Source organism: Malus sylvestris, chromosome 4 (genome assembly GCF_916048215.2).
Source record: "Malus sylvestris chromosome 4, drMalSylv7.2, whole genome shotgun sequence".
NCBI lineage: Eukaryota > Viridiplantae > Streptophyta > Magnoliopsida > Rosales > Rosaceae > Malus > Malus sylvestris.
The window spans coordinates 6458617-6485381 of NC_062263.1; the positions used below are offsets into that span (position 1 = coordinate 6458617).

The window sequence follows — 26765 nt, forward strand, 5'->3', positions numbered from 1 at the left end:
AAAAGCATAACATTCCTCAATCAATCAATAGATACATAACAAACCCACATAAAAATCATGATTTCTCTTCCATCTATCATATAAGCCATTATGTTGCAACATGATACCGCAATTCACAACATATATCATATCAAAGAACCGACGAAGCACAATACCATTCTCTAACCACATTAATTAACTAATTTGACCAAAATAATGACAATCATATCCATATCTTCTAAATTCATACTTTATGAAATCATAAACGAATTGTAGAAAATCTCGAACGAGTCACTCAGATGTCCAACAGCTTTTCTAATTCAATTCACAAAAGTCTTGAAACCATTGATCATAAATATACTATAACTAAGGCTAGAGTGACACAGTTAAGCTAAGCCTACTTCTTCAAAGAATGGGATTTCGGATTGCTTAACGAAATCCAACAACATCGGGTTTCGGACCACTCAACGGAACCAAACTAAAATATGATCGCCTATCAAATGTACCAAGTACAACTACTTCTCATCACCCATAGAATGCGTATGGTTCCCCCATTGCGGATATACCAATCAGAACCATAGGCATAATCTCATCGTATAGGCAGTGATCACCCATTGTGGATATACCAAGCATGATCACCCTTGAATACATATGCTCCCCATCACAGATATACCAAGCAGAACCATATGCATAGTCTAATAATGTAGATAGTGATCACCCATAGTAGATATACCAAGCATGATCACCCATAATAGTCCCCCATCGCGGATATACCAAGCAGGACTGTATCCTATAGCTTTAGGTAGTGATCACCCATTGCGGATATACCAAGCATGATCACTCTTAGAATCCGTATGGTCCCCTATCGCAGGTATACCAAGCAGAAACATAAGCATAGTCTAATCGTGCAGGCGGTGATCACCCATTGCTGATATACCAAGTATGATCACCCTTGAAATACGTATGGTCCCCCATCGCAGATATACCAAGCAGGACCATCCATGTACCTCTGCTACATGGTGCAGACAATTCAATACACATCCACCCTTACCTTAACCTCTATGGATTACAACGTAGTCACCTACACCATCAACTTCTCATGGCCACCAAGTAATATGTCACACATGCATATAAGTTCTACATAATACTTCTAATAGGATTCTAAGATCCCTAAGTCATAAATTTATCATACTTATCATTCACATTACTAAAAAGATAATTAAACACACATATATTACAATCCTCATTAGTACACAAGCCAAATCATGTTTAATAAACGTAGGTATGTGGCTAAATATATATATAAATCACATTTCAATAGAAATCACATTTATAAAACCAAGTCATAATCACAAATGATATTAATATAAGAATTTAAGGTAATAACCATAGCACATATATTCAAGTCACTCTCTAACCAATGTAGGCCTACTAGGCTTCATTGAGTCTCCTGTAGTACTAATTTTAGTATTTAGAACGTTTTGAAACATGTTGACCAAAAGTCAACTCTCGATCAAAGGTAGGGTCCACAATTCTACATAATTCGATCCGGAAGATATGTTCATTGGATTTTGGATCAGTAACTTTCTAAAGTCCACATTATGCTTCTAAAACAACATACTAAAATTTAATCACGATCCAACAGTCAGATCTCAACCAATTACAAATTCAAGTGGCGACCAACGTTTGATTTTACAGACTTAGAATTCAATATGGGAGGATCCATATGTCAGATTCCCGATCTGTCAGTTTCTATGGTCCTCAAATATTAAGTACTATTACATATTAAGTTTGGTAATGATCCAACGGTCGGGTCATCGATTCATATAATGTCCAAGTGGCGATCTCTATCCAAATTACAATCATACGATGAGATTTTATCAATCGAACATCACATATGGAATTAGGGTATCCAACTTAGTCTATGAAGGTCAGGTGGGGTCTCGGCGCAAGCGCCGCCGCCCTGACTCGCCGGAAAATTTAACTATTTCAAAAAATTCTCAAATTTTACAGGAATGAAGATCTCAATGAGGGGAGCAATTTTCATACCTGGGCCAAAGTCCAATTTGGCCAGGAAGTGGCCTGAAAACTCCTCGATCCGCCGAAACCCTAGAAATTAGGTGCGGTTCAATTCAACGTTAAACCCAACTTTGCCGCCTCCAATGTTGATTGGGCTTTGTTCCTGGACTGTAAAGACACCTGAGGGTGGTGATAGTTGACTGAAATCCCTTCGAAAATGGGCGGATTGCCGCCGTGGCTTCGGAACACCCCCAATTTCCTTCAAATTTTGGGTGAAAATGGAAGAGGAAGTGGCAAAATGATGCTTGGGCATGTTAAATCGGTCTAATTCGCTAGAAATCTGATGGAAAACCACCAAAAAATATGGAGAAAATGGGTTAAGTGGCGCAGGTCAAGGGGACTCGATTTCTCCCTCCTTTATCTCCCATACCTCTCATCTTCTTCTCTCCTTTTCCTCAGCTGCCATTCTGCAACTTTTCTTTTCTTTTTTTTCCCCAACCACTCACGTGCCTTCCTTTTTCAACATTATACGATCGAGGTGCTTAAAAAAATACGTTGTAAATATAAACGCGTTACAATTAATAATACGAAAATACGTAATTTTCAATAGTGAAATCCAGAGACGGGATTTCACAATTGGCCTGTTGAAGCATAAGGGAAAAGACTTCACTAACTAAAAGAAATAAATATGGCGATAAGGGATCTCCTTGACCCAGTCCTCTCGAGGGAGCAAATTTTGATCCGGGCTACCCATTAAGGAGAATTGCAAAGCTAACTGAAGTGAGACATCTCAAAATCAAATTTCTCCAACGAAAATTAAATCCCATCTTTTCCATCACTGCCAATAAGAAATCCCATTCCACCCTATCATACGCCTTATGCATATCCAATTTAATCCCAAGCTCGAACTTATGTTTGGCCTTTCTAAGTTTGAGAAAATGGAATAGCTCGTGAGCAATACCTATGTTATCTTGTATTTGTTGACCAGCTACAAACACATTCTGTGTAGGGAAGATCAAGTCTGGCAAGAGCACTTTAAGCCGATTCGCCAACACCTTAGAGAGCACCTTGTATGAGTAATTGCATAAATTAATGGGTTTGAACTGTGAAACAGTTTCAGGTTTCGGCACTTTCGAAATTAATACAACATGAGTGGCATTAATTCGAGATGGATTATGTGACTCCTCCATGATATCCCAAACCAGCTGATTCACATCATTCGTAATAATATCCCAATAAGAGTGGTAAAAAATACCTTGAAAGCCATCTGGACCTGGAGCTTTAAGGCCGCCCATTTGTGTTGCAGCATGTTTAACTTCTTCCACGGAAACCTCAGCAGTGAGTGCTGCATTCATTTCCTCTGTGACTTTTGAAGTGACACAATTTAGGATATCTCCCCAATCACGATTCCCCTGTGATGTAAAAAGATCAACAAAATGAGCATATATCATATGCTGAACCTGTCTTAGGTTGTCCACCCACTCTCCATAGTTATTCTTCAATGATCTCACTTGATTTCGCCTTCGCTGTTGTGGAGTCGTTTGGTGGAAGAATTTCGTATTTGCATCCCCTCAGTAAGCCACCTTACCCTTGAACGCTGGTGCCAATAACTTTCCTCTTGTCGCCATAACTGATCCACCTTTTTTTAGAGCTCGTCAATTTTCTAACAGTTAACCCACCAATTCCCTTGAAGATCTTGTAGTTCACTCAACATATTTTGAATTTGCCAACCACGTTCCCGAAACTTCTCTTTACTCCACTTCCTTAATTTATTACAGTAATCATTTATTTTTAGATTCCAATGCTCCACATGATTGCCAACCCTAGGAGTTTCCCACATTTCATTCACTAAATCTCTGCAACTGGATTCTTTTACCCAGTAGGCCTTAAACCTAAATAATTTTTTCCCATTCACCAGTTTTGGCTCCCCCTGTAATAAGAGTGGACACTGGTCTGACCCTAGGACTGCACCATGTGTGACCATCAAGTTAGGCCATAGCGCCTGCCATTTATCATTAACAAGTACACGATCTAGTTTGGCCTCCACCAACTGACCATTCATCGATCATTTCCATGTATATGCAGGACCATTGAAATCCAAGTCCATAAGCTCCAACTTACTCATAAAATCCTCTAGGTAAGTGGTCGGTTGTATCTTACTTCAGCTCCACTAACTTTCTCATGGCCCCACAAGAATTCATTAAAATCACCACCACAAATCCAGGGGATGGTGTCGGGTCCAAACTGCTCGTTCATGTGACTCCAAAACTATGCCCTTTCAGCTTTATAAGACGTGCCATAGATTCCCGTAAATCAAAAAACACATTCCACATCCACTATCTTGCAATGAGCATCGATATAATGCTGAGAAGCCCCCATAATTTGTACCTGCAGTGAGTTGTCCCACCAAAGACTGAGCCCTTCCGCTCGCCCTACTGGTGCTACATTAAACCCATTCGTAAAACCCATTGTCCGTCTAACTCCGCCTATTCAATGATCTTTCATTTTCGTTTACGACAGAAAGATCATAAGTGGGCTATGATGTCAAATTTGCCTATATAAGCTCAAAATACCGTTTCCGACCCAAGACCACGATGGTTCAAAAAAAGATAACTCATGGTGAGCTTGCGGCTGTTGAGGGCCAACTGCCACCACCACCTTGCAAGCTTCATTCTCCTCCTAAATTATTCTCTGCTTTCTACGCGAGAAGATTACTTCTTTCACCCTCTGAACATTTCTTAATAAACTCCCACATTTCCTGATATTCGACCGGGATTTCCTACAGCTCATCCTCAGCGTAAATCGCCATCTCCATCATCAAACATCTTTCATGTGTGGTCATTCTGTAGTTTGTCAACAGTTTTCACTTTCCTCTCGTAGACTACATCTGCTACTCCCTGGATTTTTGTTTTGTTTTTTTTTTTCTGTGGAGAATTGATCATGTCCTTGTGTTTGCTTATCATCTCTTATTTCGAACTGTTACCTGATGTATCCTGTTGACCTCCTTCAACCTCTGACACCCTGTAATCCATACTCAAGTCTACCCTTCGCTTACTGTGATATCTTTGATCTCTGATTGGAGTCCTCCCTGCAACCCTTACACTCCGACTGCTTCTTCTTGCTTGACTTACTGGAGCTTGAACCTCTTGATTTTGTTCTTCCCCACCAGGTAACACCAAAGGCCTCATACCTACTTTAACTTTACTGTGGACCAACTAACAAGAATCTCCCAGTATCCACTGATTTGAACTATTACTGGGTTCCTCACAACGTCGTTGTAGTTTATGCCACCTTTTCGAGCTTTTATCCTCTACGGTCTGCACTTCCACATTGTGAGAAGTCTCCGTTGATGTAGCAATATCATGAGTGATGGCTTCAACATTGGTCCGCCTACTACCTTGATTTTCTATCCTTGAGCTTCTGCGTGACACCCCCGGCAATCTTTGATCTCTCATGATAGTTAATTGTCTTGGAGACTCTAAGAGATCATGGACTGGCGCCGCCTTTTGTCCAATCCCCATACCTGGCCATACCACTTCTTATGAGTTCAAATGCGCATTATGTATTCGAGTGTCCAATCCCCCCACAAGGATAACAGAAGTCCTGTAATCTTTCATATCTGAATTCAACCCATGTTTCCGAATTATTGTCCCTCGGGAGCCAGCAGCCTGTAGTCAAGGACTTCGATGTATCAACTGCCACCCTCACTGTAAAAAAATCCTCATGCCTTTGCCAGGTCCTCCAACTCCTCAAAGTCCCCAATGTATGAACCTAATTTTCGTACATTTTCTAAGGTTACCAAATATGGAGGAACATCTTTGATTTGTACCCAAAATGGAACAACTTCCAGATTGATTTCCTCTAGAGCTAACTTCCTTGGCCATCTTTTAACCGAAAAATTCTACTTCATAACCGCCCATGACACCTGTTCCAGAATTTTCATTGCTGTATTTTCATCAGGTATTGTAATAATAAACATGTTATCTTGTACACACTTCATTTCTATTTCCCCCATTTCCTTCAAGGAAGAGCGAAGAATATTTCTAATTCCCCATTTATTGAGGGATTTATGTACCAAAGCTGTACCTACTAGCTTGACTCCCTGTTCCATAGTTAGGGATGAACAATGGTTATGGCGGGCGGGTAACCATGGTTATTTACCCATAACCGTTTATGTTCATACCTGCATAACCATTTACCCGTTGGGTAATTGCATAAACAGTTATACCCATAACCATAACTATTTATAAACGGTTAACCATACCTATAACCGTGTACCAATTTAAGCATAACCGTTTACCCATTTAACCATACCATAACCGTTTATCCTTTTTTTTACCCATTTACCCACTATTTCACCCGTCTATATGTTTTTTTAACAATTTGAAAATTACAAAAAAAAAAAAATTGTCATAATTTTCGTTTTCTGACAATTAAACACTGTTATATGTACATTTTAGCATGCATTTCCCTATTTTAATCATTGAAGTCCTCATACAATTCTAATAATTGAAATTAATGATATTTTTCTGCTACACCCAAACAAGTGTTTAATTATAATCCATATGATTACAAAGTAAAGCTTCTAAAAATAAAAAGTAGTCATTATCTTGAATACTAGATGATTCAAAGCTCCAAAATATTCCAAAACTAAACATTTTCGAACATTAATGCTTTAGCACGTTCAATCACAAAGTCTCATCGACTCATTGTCACCAAGAGACCTACAAAAGAAATGTATAAATTGAATTAGTATCCCATTTAGGAACATCGACATCGATTAGCATGAATCCAACAGAAGTAAGTGATCACATAAGGTTTACATTGTACACTCAATTATAAAATAAATAAATAAATAAAAATAAAAACAACAGCAACAACAAACAAAAGCGAAGTACTAAATCAATTGAGTTAGTATCACCATTCATCAATATGCATAAACAGAAGGTTTACATTCCATGATTTTTCACACACTCATACGCATAAATTGAATTAGTATCACCGATAACTCCAAAGTAAAAAACAAAAATAAAGTAGTCTTGACAGTGCTAGGATTTTTGAAGGTTGCTGTAAAATGAAGATTTAGGGACGGTGTACGATTTCCCGTCTAATTAATTAGTTGTTCATGTAAAGCACATCTAATTAATTGGGATAATGCTTCATTGGATAATGCGTTATCTTCGACCATAGAAATTAGGATAACGTTTCTTTTTTCTAACAAGTAATTTTCGATCCAATGTCACGCAATGTTATCCCCTGGTAATTTTTTGGTACGACTATCATTTGCACTTATATTCGAATCTGTGTCCCTAATCCCAAAGATAACCTCCATAGCCACATGAGAAATTAACACAATTTGAGTGAAAAGTATAATATATAATTTGGTTGTCAAATAGAATCCATTCCCTTCACCAATGAGATTTAACAGGATCCCTACTAAAAAACATCAAACTAATTTCAAATTTAGGGTTTTTAATTTTTTTAAAAAAATTTACATATATTAAATTAAATGGGTAAATGGATACCCGTTAGAAACGCAGGTAATACCATAACCGATGAATATCTGTTATAACCAAGGGTAATACCTATAACCACCCATTTAAATTTCACAGATAAACGGTTATACCTATAACTATTTGTTCGTCTAAACGGTTACTTATAACCGTAACTGTGAACTTTAAATAGACGGGTCCCGCAGTAACCCCCCATATGTATTTTGCCCATCCTTGTCCATAGTAGTAAGCTTCAAGTTTCTCTCTAGATGGACCACTAACTCCTCAACAGCCTCTCCAGCCATGAATGTCTGAAATAACTATCTCACGGAAGAGCCAGACAAAGAAAAACGACCAAGAATCACTTGAAACTACTTGCAGATAAGCTGTATTTGTTTTCTTTGTCCTGTCGCCCTGCATGCTGTTCTCAAACTCCGAATGGAAATAAAGAAGAAGCACCAACAGAAAAAAAGGTGTTCGTATACAACAATCAAGGGAGAATTTGGATTGTACCTTGTCTTTAATGTCTGGGTGAATGTTATCTTTAACTCTGTTTTTGCAGATGGCTGAAGGTCATGCTATCGCAAGATGGAGCCCTGAAGTAGTTGGGAACATTTATGATTCCCTTGTTCAGCTACGCTTACCCATCTGCCTTGTGCTGAAGTGTCCCATTGGCATTTATCGCGGGTGATTGGATTTTTCCTCTTACTTCTCCTCACCATCACGACCGTTGGGACCCCCGCGACCCAGATTCGCACAGGAGTCAGTTTGAATTAACAAAGAAAGAACAAGGTTTGAGTCGGTGGACCAAAACTAAAAGCAGAAGGGACAATCAGAGCTAAATTGAATTTGTTTTTGGTTGGTGGATAATAAATGGTATTGAATTCTCAGAACTGGATTTCCTGACGAACAGAGAACCTAAGCGATTGTTAAGTAAGATTTCCTCACAGTGGAGGTACTCTCACAGAGGAGAGAACAACTCTCATGGAAGAGAGAGAGAGATCTTTTAGCCATCTTTTGTGCCTATATAAGGGGAAGGTAGAAAGGCATTTGTTCCTTAACTAAAAGGGTCTTGGAGAATCGTAATACCATCTTGTATTGGCTATTTTCTCTTGTATTGCGACCCGAAAACTCTTTGCCGACTAAGGCAGAAATTTGCTGAACTGAATCACACGAATCTTGGTGTGTTTTCGTAATTGATCATTATCTTCTTCGCTTACTGTCAAGAGAATTTAACATACATGTAAAACATCACGGTAATGGTATCGCAAGCTTAGCATGGTGACTCAACGTCGTGATAAGGGTTCATTCCCAACAATACAATCTCATTTTCCCCTCGTGGAACGCCACTCTATTTAACAAGGAAATCAGATTTACCGAAAATTTCAAAGTTGACTTGTCAATGTAAACACACATGTACTAACAAACGGGACCATAATACAGTGGTTGAATACTGAATCTTCATTATCCACTAGCACATAGAAATTACATAGAATCTCGAAGGAATAAGGAAGAAGACAACCCAAATTCAAAAGTCCAAACTCAACATCAACAGTTCAACTACTTATTCTTGCTACTGCTAGCCGGCGTCTCGTCCTGCCAGGTTGCTTGCCATTGCTTATCATAAAACGTCGTCTCTTCGAGTAGTTTCTTTAGGTTTTCAACATCCTCGTTCTTGCGGATCAGAAGTACTCCCCCTACAGCTACAAACAATAATGTTTTTCAACATCCTCGTCATTACTGGGTCCCTCACAATGTCGTTGTAGTCTATGCCACCTTTTTGAACTTTTATCCTCTACAGTCTGCACTTCCACATTGTGAGAAGTCTCCGTTGATGTAGCAATATCATGAGTGATGGCTTCAACATTGGTCCGCCTAGTACCTTGATTTTCTATCCTTGAGCTTCTGCATGACACCCCCGGCAATTGAAATGAATGATATTTTTCTGCTACACCCAAACAAGTGTTTAATTATAATCCATATGATTACAAAGTAAAGCTTCTAAAAACAAAAAGTAGTCATATCTTGAATACTAGATGATTCAAAGCTCCAAAATATTCCGAAACTAAACATTTTCTAACACTAATACTTTAGCACATTCAATCGCAAAGTCTCATCAACTCGTTGTCACCAAAAGAGACCTACAAAAGAAATGTATAAAATGAATTAGTATCCCATTTAGGAACATCGACAACGATTAGCATGAATCCAACAGAAGTAAATGGTGGTTGGGGCGTTGGAATACCAAGAAAGGCAAATTGAAGAACACCCACATCAAGGTTTCGTTGGGTGCGAGCCAATTTGAGGGCCTTTCCGGCCAAATTGGACTCGGCCACAGGTATAAAGTTTACTCTACTTGTTAAGATCTTCATTCTTGTAAAATTTGAGAATTTTTGGAAAAAGTCGAATTTTCCGATATGTGACATTCGATTTATGAAAATGCTGTTGATTGTATATATTATCGATAAGGTCTGCCACTTGATTATTCTAACAATTGATGATCTTATCATTGAATTGACACCAAATTTTAGTATGCTATTGTAGATATTGTTTAAGGACCTTAGGGACTTATAAGTGAAAATCTAGTGATTGGATTTTACGAAGCAAATGACATAAGATCATGGACCCTACATTAGAACGATAGTTTAATTCCTCATTAAATATTGTTGTGGGAGACATATGAGGATTTTTTAGTATGTGAATTATCGAAGGAAATCTAAATGTGGACTTGTGCTTTGTTAGGCGGTGATAGAATGTGATGCCTTGACTATCGTGCTAGGGTACATTAACATGGACTCTAGGTGAGTGACTTTAATATATGTGATATTGGTAATTACCAGGTTGTCATAATTATGATTCTGTGTGGATATGAATTGGTTTTATGAATATGTTCTATTGAATTGTTATTCCAATACTTTGACATCAATTTATGTTTATGAAATGGGGTGTGGCATGTATATTGGAAATGTGGTTTGATTTCTATGATTGGCATGTTGAGATTAATGTGAGGACTAGTAATGGACTGTTAACCATTATGATGGGGATTTGTTGCTTCGATATTGTTTCACTTTCCGCTTCGGTGATTGGTTCTAAATTTAGTAATTGTGCCTAATCTCCCTTTGTTGAGTTTTTGTAAATTAAGTAGCCTGTGCTGGTCTCATTTCTTTGAGCCGTCATACATTCTGGTTGTTGGTCTTCTGTGATTCTATTGAGTGATGGTCTAGAATCGTATCCACTCGGATTCCGTTGGGAGATGGTCCGGAATCCCTTTTATTCCGCGATTTCGTTGAGTGATGTTCCAGAATCATATCTAATTTGGGTTTCATTTAGTTATTGTTATGTATTGTACTTAGCGATTCCGTTGAGTGAGGGTCCGGAATCGTATCTTGGATTCCGTTGAGAAATGGTCATGAATCCCTCTTATTTCGCGATTCCGTTGAGTGAAGGTCCGGGATCGTACTCACCTTGGGATTTATTGAATTTGAATTGAGATGGCTTCAAAGGTGTAGGCTTCGGCCAAACTATGTCGCTCTAACTCTACTTTTCATTGTGTTGTATGAGAAGATGGTTGTGAGATGTTGTGATTGGTTTCAGACGAACCGTTGGATGTCTGGGTGACTCCTTCGGGGTTTACAAAAGTTGGTATTTATTTCTTATGAATGATTTATATTCAAGATATGTAAACTGTGTTTGATGGTTGGCATTAGCATTATTCTCACATACTTGATAGTATTGTCACTCTCATAAGCTTCCCAACTTGTCCAGGTTGTTGTTTGCCTGGTGCACCATTCTGATAGTGTAGGCACTAATCGTACAGGTGACATGTTTGAGTAGACTCCAAGAAGTTTGTAGGTGGGGGTAGCAGTGCAGTTATTAGAGACTTGGAGCATTAGGTTACCCTTGTTTCACTCTTGTACTTTATCTTTTGGGACTTTTTATTGAGCACCTCATACTTGTTCTTAGTAAAGCAAAGATTATGCTTCTTTTTGGGATGTAATTATTTGTAAATATTTTGTGGAGAACTTAGCCACCTTCACATTATTTTGGGTTATCAGTTAAAGTATTTCATTCCGTAACTTATACCATATTCAACGAATGTTATTTTCCTTGTCATGTGTCGATTCTCGACGTATGTTGGGATCAGAACGTGACACTAATGATCATTTCGGATCTTCAGGAGGAAGATCGACTTCTGTTTAAGTCTGTTCTAAAGTAGATTACTAGAAAATTCTATTTTTCTGACTTTAGAACACTCCAACCAATACTAATTTCCCACATTACTTTTGGTGCTATACTCGTCATTTTGATGAGCATTGGCACGGGAGTAAGAATTGTTATATCTACGGTTAGTAGAAATCCCCGAAGTAGTATGTATTTTCCCTCGAATTATGGAACCAGCTTTTAGTACCAGTTCTTTACCAATCACCTTAAACCAACCACACAAACGTGCTCTAATCTGTAACTAGTCTATGGTGGTGCTACTGATTGATGATATTGTTCAATATCCTAGAACTGTTAGCCAGTATTCAAGCAGTAGAACTTCTGATATCGGACACATGCTAGTATCTGGAAGTGATACTTCTATGCCAGAATGTTGGATCACAGTTTCAGGGTAACGAACAATATCAAAAATCAAAAATCTGTTAATTAGAGCGCGACCAAATAGACTGACTAATAGTTACTGCTGAAGCCTAAGAAACTAAATCTCAGAAAGTTAGGGGCAAACTTTGTATTAAGATAGTAAACTCATGGTTATGTTAACCATATTACCTATTTACGTAATCAAAACTTCTTCGACTAGCCATATCTCCATCACTTCCTCAAATAGACAATAGAATCAAAATACGAGATGATATCTCTCTGTTGGAGTGATTTGAGTGTCGAGAAAACTGTGAAGACAGTGCAGTAGAGTTGGTTAGTAGTATAGTATGTTTTGAGGATGTTTACCTATGGCATCAATTCTCAAATTTTTACTTAAGATGCCACTGAATGAATACACCATTGACCCACCTTGTTAACATCACATTTATTCTCTCTATTTCTTATCAAACGACTCTTATATCAGTTTTCCTTATGACTTTTCAAACAAGTCCTACTTCATTGAAAGAACTTGGTTATTAAACACTTTATCTTGGAAATCTCAAATCTATCTGCGAAGGTGAAAGACTGAGCTTTAGGATTGTACCTAGATTTTAGCAACTTCCTCGGATAACGATTAAAAACCGTTATCCCTTATTTTGAGTTGATGGTCTAATCGACCAACCTTTGTAACTCGAGTTTCCTTCTATAGTTTGACGAATTCATAATAGTCTTGTAGACGACTATCTCACCTATTCTAGTAACGAGATTAAATTCTCCAATTATCAACAGTCAACTTCACATCAAATTCCTCAAATATCACCTTTGTGTAAATTGGTACTTCTTCTGAGAGATGTGATTTTTGTAAATGATATTCTTTTCTTTTCTCCAAAAAGGTAGTAGCATAAGAAAGTTGGAATTCTCACCAAGTGTTGTGAAATTCGAGACAATCTTTGGTCTTGTCAAATTTATTGACAAATTGTTATCGATTTTTTTTACTATAGTGTTTTTCCTCACTTGTCGACCAAGGAAAATTAGTTTGGTTTGGGATGTTAATTATGAATAAAGTTTCTGACAAATGAACTGTTGTCTCACCTTACCTTTTCTTTACACCTTTTTTTGATGACATTGATCCTTTAGAAATCCATGATGACGTGTTCTCCGAATGATTCAACTGTGTTAAGGCAGCATGACGGAGAATCGCTTATACTTTCCAACGGTTAAAACCGTTCAAAATGAACCATCCTATTCATTACTAGAGTCAAGTGTTATTACCTTCATTTGAAATATCGGATGACACTTCTCGGTGAGAACGTATCTAGAACCTTTACCAACATTAGATTTCTCAAATACATCTTCATTTGAGATAAGCTAAAATTTATGATAGTGATGATGGAAGAACTAAATCAACTTCTACGATTGCACTATCGTGTATTATCCAGATTGTGCAAATGTAATTACTATTTAATGCAGCAAAAGACATATGAATACTTGAACACTTTCGACCTGTCCTATCCTGCTTCAGTTGGAATTCCCAGGTATTGTTTTGACGTCACTTGCGAGATATCAAGAAATGGTTCGAATAGTCATAATCAATTCTTGTATATGAAGGGAGTTGGGAAATATCATCATACACTTTCGGTATGAGGTATCTTGTACATGTGGAGATGATGATGATGTTTCGATGTTTATAGATCGACTTCACAAGTCAACCCATTTTTCATTGGTCCAGAGGGACTACATTTTTGACCACTTGGAAAACTTCCTCATTCATGAAATTATTAGATTTCTTGGGCATTTAGACTAGTGTTTATTCTGGTGGGGATTCCATATTCATCTCTTTGTGCTGGAAGGTATTATAATCAATTTTGGGTCTATGTCTACCCTACTACACTTTGTATTATTTTTGAAACAGGAAAATTGTCTAGAGGAGTTGCTACGACATTGACATTTAGTCGTGAACATTAATTTCTCAATCACCCAACAAATAATCTGCTAAACGAATCTTAATTGTTGGTGATTGAATGTTCTAGAAGCTACCGTTGTAGCGAGATGTCATACATTAATTTCAATTACCTTGTATTCTAGATTTGTTGGACTTGTTTGACTTTCAAATTGTTGACGGTTCTTATTGGTGTAGTTTTGCTAAATTCGAGGGAAATTCAATATGAACCTGCTCACTATGGTGTTATGAACTACATTGTTGGGTTATGTGGTGTGTATGTAGCTACTATCCAAATCTTGAAGGACATATTGCTTTCGAATATTTTACAGTTTTAGCCAGTCATGGTAGGCACTTACCTTGGTTAGAGTTATGTGTAACTACGGTTACATTTCTGGTTTGGCTATGGTATTGTTTGAGCCTTGGTATAGAGATTCTATGCACGGAACATGTTTGACAAATGAGTATTGCGAATAGGTATTTGAATAATCAAGATTATGATATAAAAAAATAATAAAAAATTATGATTATTGTTTATGTTACCCGTGAGGGTAATGCGTGAGCACGATTGAGACTTGGATCAGACGATGTAAGTATATTTCCCAATGAGGGGCAAGATGGTAATATGGCACCCTCGGGAATTTGTTACTTGCTTATCGAGACAACAGTAAATTGTTGGTATTGCGGGCTGCAGACCGTAATATCAATAACTTATTTGTTGGGTTTGTTAAGCAAGTAGACAAGTAGGTCATTCTACGTTAGCATTTGTATTTACTTATTTAATTAGTTATTCATTGTCTAGGCTCAACCCAAATATACTACATGCTTATCTTCGGAGCATGTAACGCAATGAGTGCGTAGGTGAAAAATAGTCTATGATCAGTTTTAATTTTAGTACAATAACTTTATGTTATTATATATGTATTTTGATAGGATCTTATTATACATATATAAATATTTTTTACTGTATGTTTTATAAAAGCAGTATATTATAGTATTGTACTGAAGGAGAAGGAAAGTTTGAGTTTGGAGGCATGAAAGAAGAATCATTTCAATCTGATCGCGACGGAATGACAATCTCTTTTATGCAACCACTCTAACTTAATATCTTCCTTACATATCTATTTCTCTGCTATCTTTTCACTACTTTTGTATAACAATGATTTTAAATTTCAGGGACGAAATTTTTTATGGGGGTAGATTGTGACAACTCTTCCTTAATTTTCAGTTTTATAAAATTTAAAGTAGTGATTTTATGAAAATGCCCTTAGAGGCGAGGATGTTTGACTTTCGTTGGCTGTTCGAAGTCACAATTAATGTCTTCGAATAGATCTCGAAGCCACGAAAGCATAGGTGAAAGCCGTTTGCGAGTCTGGGCTTTAACGGTTTAGTTGCGGACATTTGAAGTCGTTTTACTAAGCTATGAATTTTAGATTGATTAAAACTCCCACCATGTGGGAATTGTAACCAATCAAGGTTGAGGACCAGCCCAATCATATTATTTTTTAGGACCAATCAGAGATTAGGGGGGAAAAAGAGGGACCAATCAGGAAGGGTGAGAAAGAACCACCATTTCCCGTCGACCCGTCCATGTGCAGCAACCCGATTTCGAACCGGTGTGAATTCCGACCAATCTCATCCATTTTTCAGGTGAAACTCAACCATCCATCACCTGCAATCTTTTCTACAACCTCCCCTCTACCATCTCCACCCAAATTCGAAAGTTTTTAGGTCCAAAACCGTGTAGAACCTCACCAGAGCATCGGAGGTGCTCGACGGTGATTCCTCCGATCCAGCAAGTACCACCACCCACAACTACCGTTAATCAACTTCCCTTGGACCCAAGAACAAGACCTAACCATTTGGAACACTGAGGAAGGAGAATCAAAGTTCACCCATTTTAGGGTTTCAGCTGGTTTGAGTGAAATTGGAGCCTTTCCCGACCAAATTGGACTTGGTCACATGTATAAAACTTCCTCTACTCTTAGAGATCTTCATTTCTATAAAATTTGAGAATTTTTTAAGATAGTTGAATTTTTCGACGAATCAGGGCGGTTGACTGCCGTGTGCGGCGGCGCGTGGCAACGACGCGTGTGCCGAGTCACCCCTGACCTTCCTAAGCTAAGTTTGACACCTCAATTCCATAGGTGAAGTCTGATTGATGAAATCTCATTGTTTGAACATAGTTTTGATAAAGACCGTTACTTGAACATTATGTGAATTGACAATCCGATCGTTGGATCGTCATCAACCTTTAATACAGATTGGGAATTTACGTACGAATCTTCCCGAATTGGATTTGTAAGTTCGTGAAAATAAAACGTTGACTGCCATTTAAATTTTGCAATTGGCAGAGATCCAACTGTTGGATCACAATGAAACTTAAATATGATGTTCTAAAAGAATAATGTGGATCTTTAGAAGTTACGGATCAGAAATCCAAGATGCGGATCTTTCAGATTTAGTTACGTAGGGTTGTGACCCTACCGTTGATCTTTGATTGACGGTTGACTTTTGGTCAATGGGTCTAAAATCATTCTAGAACGTCCTTGGGGATGTGTTTTATGTAAGTTACGTGTTCAATCGATAAGAATTCTGAGACATGACTAAATATTTGGTCACAGGCGATGATCGTTCGTGACGCCTTGATATTTGTGCTAGGGATTTGTTGTGCGGACCTCAGGTGAGTGGGTCCTTTCCTTTTTATCGTATATTTATGATTGATAGTTCCACAAATGCTTTTAAATTGATTTATGCATTTTATGCCACGTCATATATATATATATTTAAATACTATGATATGGTTGAGTTTTAGATTGCATCATGGCATATCCATATGCATATTACCTACATATAATTGTTGTGAAAGCTTTGAAGTGCTAAGGTGAACGTGGGACATGCAGGTAAGTTCAGGTGTTATTTGAAATGATTGAGTTATGGCATGACTATATTTGTTATTTATGCAATTCCGACACTATCGTACAGGTTGCAATAATAGGCAACTCCAACACTGTCATATAACTCCGACACTGTCGTACAACTCCGACATTGTTGTACAGGTTGTAATGATAGGCAACTCCGACACTGTCATACATGTTGCATTAGGCAACTCCGATTTGTGTGTTATCATAGATTGATTTCAGAGTCGTACATGTTGCATTAGGAAACTCCGACTCGTATGTCAACATAGATTGATGAGCACCTAATTTTATTATGCTGCTGCCAATATGAAGTGATTTGGGAATTTTTCTGGATTTACTGTTGATTTGCATTTGATTTCATACTTATACGTAGTATGATTTTCTGGAAATTATACAGGTTTTATATCGAGGGGTTATAACGTTTCAGAAGGTTTTTATTAAAACTTTATTTTCAGGCCCACTCACCCTTGTTTTTTTTTTTTTTTCCAACCCTCCAGGTTTTAATGGCTGAGCTTTCTTATCGACGAGGATTCGTGGCAAATCTTGGTATTGGAGATTACCTTCGATGGTAGGATTCTCAATCCACTCTATTGTATTTTACTTATGATTTGACATCACGTGTGAAATGGGTTCGTTCCAACTCACAGCGCACTCTCGTATTTAGGCATTTTTAGGTTTAAATTCATTCACATTTTCCACATTACTACACTTTATAGCTTCGTCACCTTCCAAGTGTCAACCAGCACAACTCGATTCAGAGTCCTAGTGGACAATTCGAGTCAGGTTGTGTCATATACTCAGCATGGCCAGTGCATGACTTCAACCGACATATCTTATAGCAGTAGCGCCACTGATGGAAGGCAGACTCATCTAATCCATACTTCATCCAAATAATATAAAACCCAATCAAGGTATCCCATAAACCAGGATTGAGTTATCCAAGCGCATATCCAATAAGAGATAGCACATTTTGCAGCCATGGGTGCAAGGGTAGCTTCAGCCCTAAAGTCACTAGTATCTGGGTGTAGAACATAACGTGACCCTTGGGCGGCTCAGTGAGCAATTCTTCATCATGCACCAAGCGCATTCCTACACTACTGGGTACATGACTGCCTTAGGGCCTCAAGCTGCTCTTCATTATCTAACAAGTTTTTATCTATGTGGTCCACCGTGAACTCAGAGCGAAAGATGGGTATGGCATCAAGAGCAATCCCCCCCCCCAACATGTAGGAGGTAGAACCAATATCGGATAAGGTTACATCCCTGGACCTACGCTTCTCACTTATCCCTTCATCGGAAGCTTGGGGAGAAAGAAATGGAATGCATGTTTGATGATCGTGAAGGTCATCCAATGTTTCTTCTACACAAGACTCTAACAAAGGCCTTGAAGACTCTGACATTGCAGGCTCAAACCTAAAGCTATAGCTAGGGGAGCCCGCATCACTAGGACCTCCAAGCTTTAACATCTATAACAAACAGAAACAAACTTTGTCACTACGTAAAGGATAGAAACCTAAAAGGTTCTTAGGGCATGAAGAAAGCTCAATCAGTTCATTATGTTTTTAACCAATTGCATAGAAACTCAAACAATTCAACAAGAATGAAAGCATTTGATCTAATTAAGAAGGCTACCAACCTGAAGATGGTGTCAAGCACTGTCGGAATCCTTCTCAACTAGAGAGCACTATACCTTCAAAAAATCACTACAAAATGAGCAAATGAAAGCAATGTAAGAAGTGGAAACTCATCCTTCTTATATAGTTCAACATGGGTAAAGAAATTCAAACTTAACCCATGAGAAAGCCCCATATGTCAAGCCTTGAGACTTCTACACAAGCTAAATAAAAAAAATAAGAAATAAAAAACCAAAAAATATTTAATTATTAATTATTAATTATTTCAATAGTTATTAATCAGTTAATTAATTGTTAATTACTAATTAATTAGTTATTAGTCAACTAATTAATTGATTAATAATCATTAATTAATTTCACACATAGAATACGACAACAACATGTAAAAGCTTTACACATTCTTGATCAAGATAGTGTGAAGCAAAATCAATTTATAGTGCCCAACAAAAGCTTCAACACATAGGAGGCAACTCCAACATGTAAAAGCTTCACACACTCTTGATCAAGATAGTGTGAAGCAAAATCAATTTATGGTGCCTAACAAAACATCACCTACAAAGCTTCAACCTAAAAGTTTCACCTACAAAGTTTCGACATAAAAGTTTCACCTACAAAGTTTCGACATAAAAGTTTCACCTACAAAGCTTTGACCTAAAAACTTCACCTACAAAGCGTCGACCTAAAAGCTTCACCTACAAAGCTTCGACCTAAAAGCTTCATCTACAAAACTTCAACCTAAAAACTTCACTTATAAAGCTTCAATCTAAAAGCTTCACCTACAAAGCTTCAACCTAAAGGCTTCAACTACAAAGCTTCAACCTAAAGGCTTCACCCATAAAGTTTCACCTATAAAGCTTTAACTAAAAAGCTTCATACACTCTTGATCAAGATAGTGTGAAGCTAAATCAATTTATGATGTCCTACGAATAGCTTCAACTATGCAAGCTATATGTCCAAACAAAAACCTACAACCAAAAATCTACGATCAATAAACATATACCCATGCAACCATTTTTCAAACTCAAAATTACAACAACAAATACAACTACCACCCAAATCTGATTAAAATACTGTCACATGAAAGGTGGTGGCCCTGTGAAGTTTAACTTATGATCAAGACTTGTAGGCAAGAGACATAACTATATGTAGAAAAGAAGGGACCACTTCTACAAATTAATTACAACATGTTGGTGAATTCACTATAGATAGAAAATGAGGTAGGCACGTTTGACTAAATGAAAGAATATGCAACTGTTGGTGGATTAAATAACAGAAAAATACAGTCAAACATTCAAGTATCAATGTTAACATTGGGTACAGACAGTGCCAACAGAAAATAACCTTGGCTTAACAACACCCCTACTGCTACTTCCCATTTCCCTCTCGCTCTTTCCTTCTCGATCAAACTTCACCAGCGGCACTCACCGCCCCAACTGTAATAAACCCCATGGCAGCCCTTATCAAAACCTAGAAACAACCTACCTCACCCCATGATGACCCCCTTTGCACTTTCAAACCTAAAACCACAACAAGCTCTGAACAGACACACTGTTCACCGTCCACCACGAATTCTACAAACCAAGAGCACAACCCAGCCTTCAAACCTTCCCAGCCGCGTTATCACTCATAAGCTTCACCCTCAGACCCTTAGCCCACCTGCGAGTTCACAGCCACCTACGATGACACCTGAAGGTCCACCGTAGACCGCTGAACAGAAAGGGATGGCCTAGTCGTGGGGGGGGGGGGCAAGGTCAAAAAGGGTGGAGGACTGGGTTGAGGGCAATCGAATGGATGACGAATGGGTGAAGTCGAATGGGTGTGGGACTGCTTGTCTAGAAAGGACAACCGTGAATTTTGTTTTGGTAGTTCCAAGAAACTATGGAAGAAGGCACATACAAAGCATAAAAGGGTTAAGGTTTCAGACAAAGGCTAGGCCTCGGGCCATTTTGAACAAAAGCTGGGTTTGCTTTGACTTTTTCCTTGGGCTATGAGGTACTTAATGAGGCAGTGAACCTCCTCTCCCTTAGGCCTAGGCAATTTTTTTTTTCTTTTCTTAAAAGAAAATTAAAGTGAAAGCCTTTTGCCTAGGCTTACAAGATTTTGGGCCTCAAAACTTAAAAGGAAAAGTCTTGGACTACAACTTGAATGAAGGAGTGAGCAATATTAAAAAGTTTCATAACCTTGACAAATTAGCAATGAGTAAGACACCTTATTCGGTAACTCTCCTCGACCGGAGACTTGGGGAACTCCTACTATATGCTACTACACCTCACTCAGAAGTTTTTTTTATTACTCAATGAATTGGATTTGTCAAGTCCCTAACCGAAAAGCTTTCCTCACTCAAAAACTTAGGGGAGCACTGTTTGTACCATACTTAACTAATCTCGAAACTACCAAGCACTGGTCAACGTCATCCCTTCAAGGACGCACTGAGGGGCTCATGTTGAGGCACCCCTGTTGAAGCACAAGAGTTTCCTTCCAACTAGGAGACCAATCATAGCACAACACATGTCAATGTCATAATAAAGCTCACAAAGTTCCACATCGACCGCGGATAAAAGCTAGAGACTCCCGTCAACTATAAAAGAAGATCATTCTCCTACTATTAATCCCTAATGCCATTATTGTACTTAAACTAGTCATTAGAACCCACTGATGATAATTATGCTTAAACTTATGTATTTGTGTAAACCCTTCACTATTAATAAGAACTTCTCTACTCCGTGGACGTAGCCAGACTTAAGGGTGAACCACGTACATCTTGTGTTTGCTTCCCTATCTCTATCTATTTACATCTTATCCACACCAGGTGACCGGAGCAACCGAGCGAAGGTTACAAACTTAATATTTTATGTTGTTCCAAAGTCTCTTGATTTTGTGCATCAACAAAATAAAATAAAATAAAATAAAATAAAATGATAAATTAATAAAAGAAAATAAAAAGTAAAAATAAAAAAATCTTAAAAAAAAATATATTTTTTTTAAAAAGAACAAACGCACACACTTTTAGGATATATTATTTTTATTTCTCGAAAAGAAAAAAACAAATCCATATATCTTTATTTAAATAAATAATAATCACGTGATGGTTTTCAAGTCAAGAACAATTTATATGATATGAGATATTTTTCTAAGTATAAAGTATTCAAACGTTTTTTCACATGTCATAATAGAAATAGATAAAATGATATATTTTTGGATATCCCTCGATTTATTTTATAACACATTGAGTATCAGCTTGAATACCGGACACATAAAAAGTTTCTCGTATGACATAATATATCATCATGGTTACATTGCATGCTAATATAATAAAAATACATGTAAATTCTTATTCTAATGTCTTTGTTTTATTGACACAAAATGTTAAATGGTAGTATACTCTTACATTTTGTTGTTATCATGTTAGTCACACCAAAAAAATCGATTACGAAATTAGTGGAAGATGTGATGATGTACACACTGATGATGTTCAGCTTGGTTGTCATGTCCCATCTTCTTCTTAAATGTTCTACGCACCACTCGAATTCTCCACAAGAGTGATCAGACATTGTTTTCTTTGTACACACTTAATGGTGCCTACTTTGAGGCCCCAAACTCAGGTAATATGGTTGATGGAGTAGGTGGTCGGCTTAAAAATCATGAATTCATGCGACCCTAACAATGAAAACAGAACAAGTCAATTTTTGGGAGGCTTCGTCAAGCATAGTCCACAATCTGTCCATTTTAAAAAGTTTCATTACCTTGACAAATTGGCAATGAGTAAAACACCTCATTTGGTAACTCTTATCGACCAGAGACTTAAGGGACTCCTACTATATCTACCACACATCGGTACTCAGAAATTTAATGATTACTCAATGACTTGGATTTGTCAAGTCCCTAACCGAGAAGCTTTCCTCACTCAGAAACTTCGGTGAACATTGTTTGTACCATATTTGACTAATCCTGAACCACCGAGCACCGGTCAACGTCATACCTTTAAGGAACCACTGAGGTGTTCATGCTGAGGCACCCTTGCTGAAGCAAAAGAGTTTCCTTCCAACCATGAGGCCAATCACAGCACGACATATGTCAACGTCAGAGTAAAACTCATAAAGTCCCACATCAACTGCGGACAAAAGCTAGACTCCCATCACTTATAGAAGAAGTCCACTCTTTTACAATTAATCTCTAATGTCATTATTGTACTTAAACTAGTCATTAGAACCTACTTGTGATAATTATGCTTAAACTTATGTATTTGTGTAAACTCTTCACTATTAATGAGAACTCCTTTACTCTGCGGACGTAGCCAGACTTAGGGGTGAACCACATACATCTTGTGTTTGCTTCCCAATCTCTATCTATTTACATATTATCCACACCTGGTGACTGGAGCAACCGAGCGAAGGTCACAGGCTTGACATTTTACGTTGTTCTAAAGTCTCCCTGATTTTGTGCATCAACAAAATAAAATAAAATAAAATAAAATGATAAATTAATAAAAGAAATAGAAAGTAAAAAAAAAATCTTAAAAAAATATATTTTTTTTTAAAAAAGAACAAATGCACACACTTTTACGATATATTATTTTCATAGGAAAACTAACAAAAAATCCTAAAAAAAACTTTAGTTTTAATGAAAAATGGCAAATAAAGGTGTAGTGAATAGTACAAGGGAAAGGTAAAAATGTGGTTTTTCTTTAAAAGTGAACAGTATCGGGAGTATTTCCTTAAAACTCCCTATTTTTATTTCTCAAAAGAAAAAAACAAATCCATATATCATTATTTAAATAAAATAATAATCACGTGATGGTTTTCAAGTCAAGAACGATTTATATGATATGAGAGATTTTTCTAAGTATAAAGTATTCAAGCGTTTTTTCACATGTTATAATACAAATAGATAAAATGATATATTTTTCGATATCCCTCGATTTATTTTATAACACATGGAGTATTTGCTTGAATACCAGGCACATAAAAAATTTCTCATATGACACAGTATATCATCATGGTGACATTGAGTGCTAATATAATAAAAATACGTGTAAATTTTTATTTTAATGTCTTTGTTTTATCGACACAAAATGTCAAATGGCAGTATACCCTTACATTTAGTTGTTGTCATTTTGGTCACACCAAAAAAATCTATGACGAAATTAGTGGAAGATGTGATGATGTACACACTGATGATGTTCAGCTTAGCTGTCATGTCCCATCTTCTACTTAAACGTTCTACGCACCACTAGAATTCTCCACAAGAGTGACTAGACATTGTTTTCTTTGTACACACCTAATGGTGCCTACTTTGAGGCCACAAACTCAGGTAATATGGTTGATAGAGTAGGCGGTCGGCTTAAAAATCATAAATTCATATGGCCCTAGCAATGAAAACAGAACAAGTCAATTATTGGCAGGCTTCGTCAAGCACGGTCCACAATATGTCCATTTTAAAAAGTTTCATTACCTTCACAAATTGGCAATAAGTAAGACATTTCCTTCAGTAAATTTCCTAGACCGAAGACATGGGGGACTCCTACTATGTGCTACTACACCCTTGTACTTAGAAGTTTCATGATTACTCAGTAACTTGGATTTGTCAAGTCCCCAACCGAGAAGCTTTCCTCACTCGAAAACTTAGGGGAGCACTATTTGTACCATACTTGATCAATCCCGAAACTACCAAGCACCAGTCAACGTCATACATTCAAGAACCCACTGAGGGGTTTATGTTAAGGCACCCCTGCCGAAGCACAAGAGTTTCCTTCCAACCAGGAGGCCAATCACAACACGACACATATCAACATCAGAATAAAGCTCACAAAGTCCAACATCAACCGCGGACAAAAGCTGCAGACTCCCATCAACTATAGAAGAAGACCATTCTCCTACAATTAATCTCTAATGTCATTATTGTACTTAAACTAGTCATTAGAACCCACTGATAATAATTGTTGATGCACAAAATCAGTGGGGACTTTGGTACAACAAAAAATGTTAAGTTTGTGGCCTTCGCTAGATTGCTCCGGTCACTAGTATGGATAAGTATGTAAATGGATAGAGACAGGGAAGCAAACACGAGATGTACGTGGTTCACCCAAATTGGCTACGTCCACGGAGTAGAGGAGTTCTCATTAATTGTGAAGGATTTAGTACAAATGACATTAGGAAATATTGTGGGAAATATTATGAGTACAAGTGAATGATTTAGTACAAATGACATTAGGAAATATTGTGGAAGAATGATCTTTGGCAAAGTTATCTGTGGTACCCGAGGAACTGATGTTACGTGTGAGGATTGTCAACATATTTTACTCAGGAAAATCTGCTTCTCGAAATCCGGAGAGTGGTGCCTCTTCGATTTTTAAACCAACGGCCCTGTTGCCCTTTCTTTTATAGGGGCACTAATTGTGTGCAAGAAGTACATGCAGAGATTTATTGCTTGTAAGAATTTTCCCCTTATTTTTGTACTTCAGAGATTTATTGCACCTTATTTCTCCTTCATCATTTCTGAGAATATCTGGCCCATCCGACCGTCGTTTTGACTTGAACTTTGGTGAAGAGGCAGCCATGCTTTCTCAAGACAACATATGGTGCCTATCCTTCTTATCCCATACTGGTCCTTTTACCGTTGGGGACTCTATGATGAAGAATGATATGACCACTGCAGTGGTGGCCAGGAACCTTCTCATTCCCAAAGATAACAAACTACTTTCCAAATGGTTTGATGAGTTGGCTGTTAAGGATTCTCTGGCTCTCAGTGTTCAGTGTATAGGTTCTGTGTCTAATATGGCCCAATGCCTAATTGCTCAAACCCACCAAGTTGAATCATTGGCAGCTGAAGTGATAAGTCTCAAACAGGAGATTAGAAGGCTCAAGCATGAGAATAAACAATTGCACATGCTCGCACATGACTATGCTACAAACATGAAGAGGAAGCTTGACTAGTTGCAGGAATCTGATGGTCAGATTTTACTTGATCATCAGAGGTTTGTGGGTTTGTTTCAAAGACATTTATTGCCTTCATCTTCTGGGGCTGTACCGCGTAATGAAGCTCCAAATGATCAACCTTCGGTGCCTCCTCCTTCTGGGGTTCTGCCCAGTACTGAGGCTCCGAATAATCACCCTCCGGTGCCTCCTCTTTCTGGGGCTCTGCCGACTGCTGAGACTTCTCCTGAGCAACCTTTGTGAAGGTTCCCTCTTGTTTGTTTATTTTGATTCATGTATATGTACATATTTGTAACTTATCGGAGATATCAATAAACAAGTTTTGCTTCATTTCAACGTATTGTGGTAAATACACCAAGGCCTTCTTCACTAAGTTCTTTGAATTTTTTCTTTTGTTGAAGCTTGTATGTTAAAGCTTTGTGAGTGAAGCATGTATGTTGAGGTAGTGCTCCCTTAATTTCCCGAGTGAGGAAAACTTCTCGGTTGGAGACTTGAAAAATCCAAGTCACTGAGTGGTCGTGAGACTTCCGAGTATCAAGGTGCAGTAGCATAAGGTAGGAGTCCCCTAAGTCTCTGGTCAAGGGAGTTGACGAATGAGGCATTTCCTTTCTAAGTGGTAGCCCAAAACTCCTCCTTCATATATATTTGTTATGAAAGTTGTTAGGCCCAAAGAAGAGGAGGCCTAGGCAATTTTTTTTTCTTCAAATTTTCAAATTTCTGAATTTTTGAATTTTTTAATATATATATATATATATATATATATTTTAAGTTTTCTAGGTAAAGCTTTGGTGTTGAAGCTTTGTAGGTTAAGCTTTGAGGTTGAAGCTTTGTTGGGTACCATGAATTGTTTTTGCTTCACACTATCTTGATCAAGATAGTGTGAAGCTTTTGTAGGTGAAGCTTTTATGTTGAAGTTTTGTAGGTGAAGCTTTTGTGGGTGAAGCTTTTGTGGTGGGTGAAGCTTTTGTTGGTGAAACTTTTATGGGTGAAGCTTTTGTTGGTGAAGCTTTTATGGGTGAAGCTTTTGTGGGTGAAGCTTTTGTAGGTGAAGCTTTTGTGGTGGGTGAAGCTTTTGTGGGTGAAGCTTTTGTTGGTGAAGCTTTTATGGGTGAAACTTTTGTAGGTGAAGCTTTTTTGGTGGGTGAAGCTTTTGTGGGTGAAGTGGGTGAAGCTTTTGTTCTTGAAGCTTTTATGGGTGAAGCTTTTGTAGGTGAAGCTACTGTGGGTGAAGCTTTGTGTTGAAGCTTTGTAGGTGAAACTTTGGAGTT

At 37.7% G+C, this 26765-nt stretch overlaps 2 long non-coding RNA genes across 2 annotated transcripts in view; one reads left to right on the forward strand and one right to left on the reverse strand.

The window, feature by feature from the left end:
* Positions 1–7769: 7769 nt before the first annotated feature.
* The window catches only part of LOC126619570 (uncharacterized), a 31488-nt gene continuing 12492 nt past the window's right edge, over positions 7770–26765 (forward strand). Inside the window, exon 1 of the long non-coding RNA XR_007622103.1 lies at positions 7770–7963. This is a non-coding gene — a long non-coding RNA (uncharacterized LOC126619570). The remainder of the gene's footprint in view (positions 7964–26765) is intronic.
* On the reverse strand, positions 8845–20515 carry LOC126619569 (uncharacterized). Its single transcript, XR_007622102.1, has 3 exons — positions 19907–20515; positions 18568–18634; positions 8845–9631 (listed from the first exon to the last, which is right to left on the reverse strand). It is a non-coding gene; the product is annotated as an uncharacterized LOC126619569 (long non-coding RNA).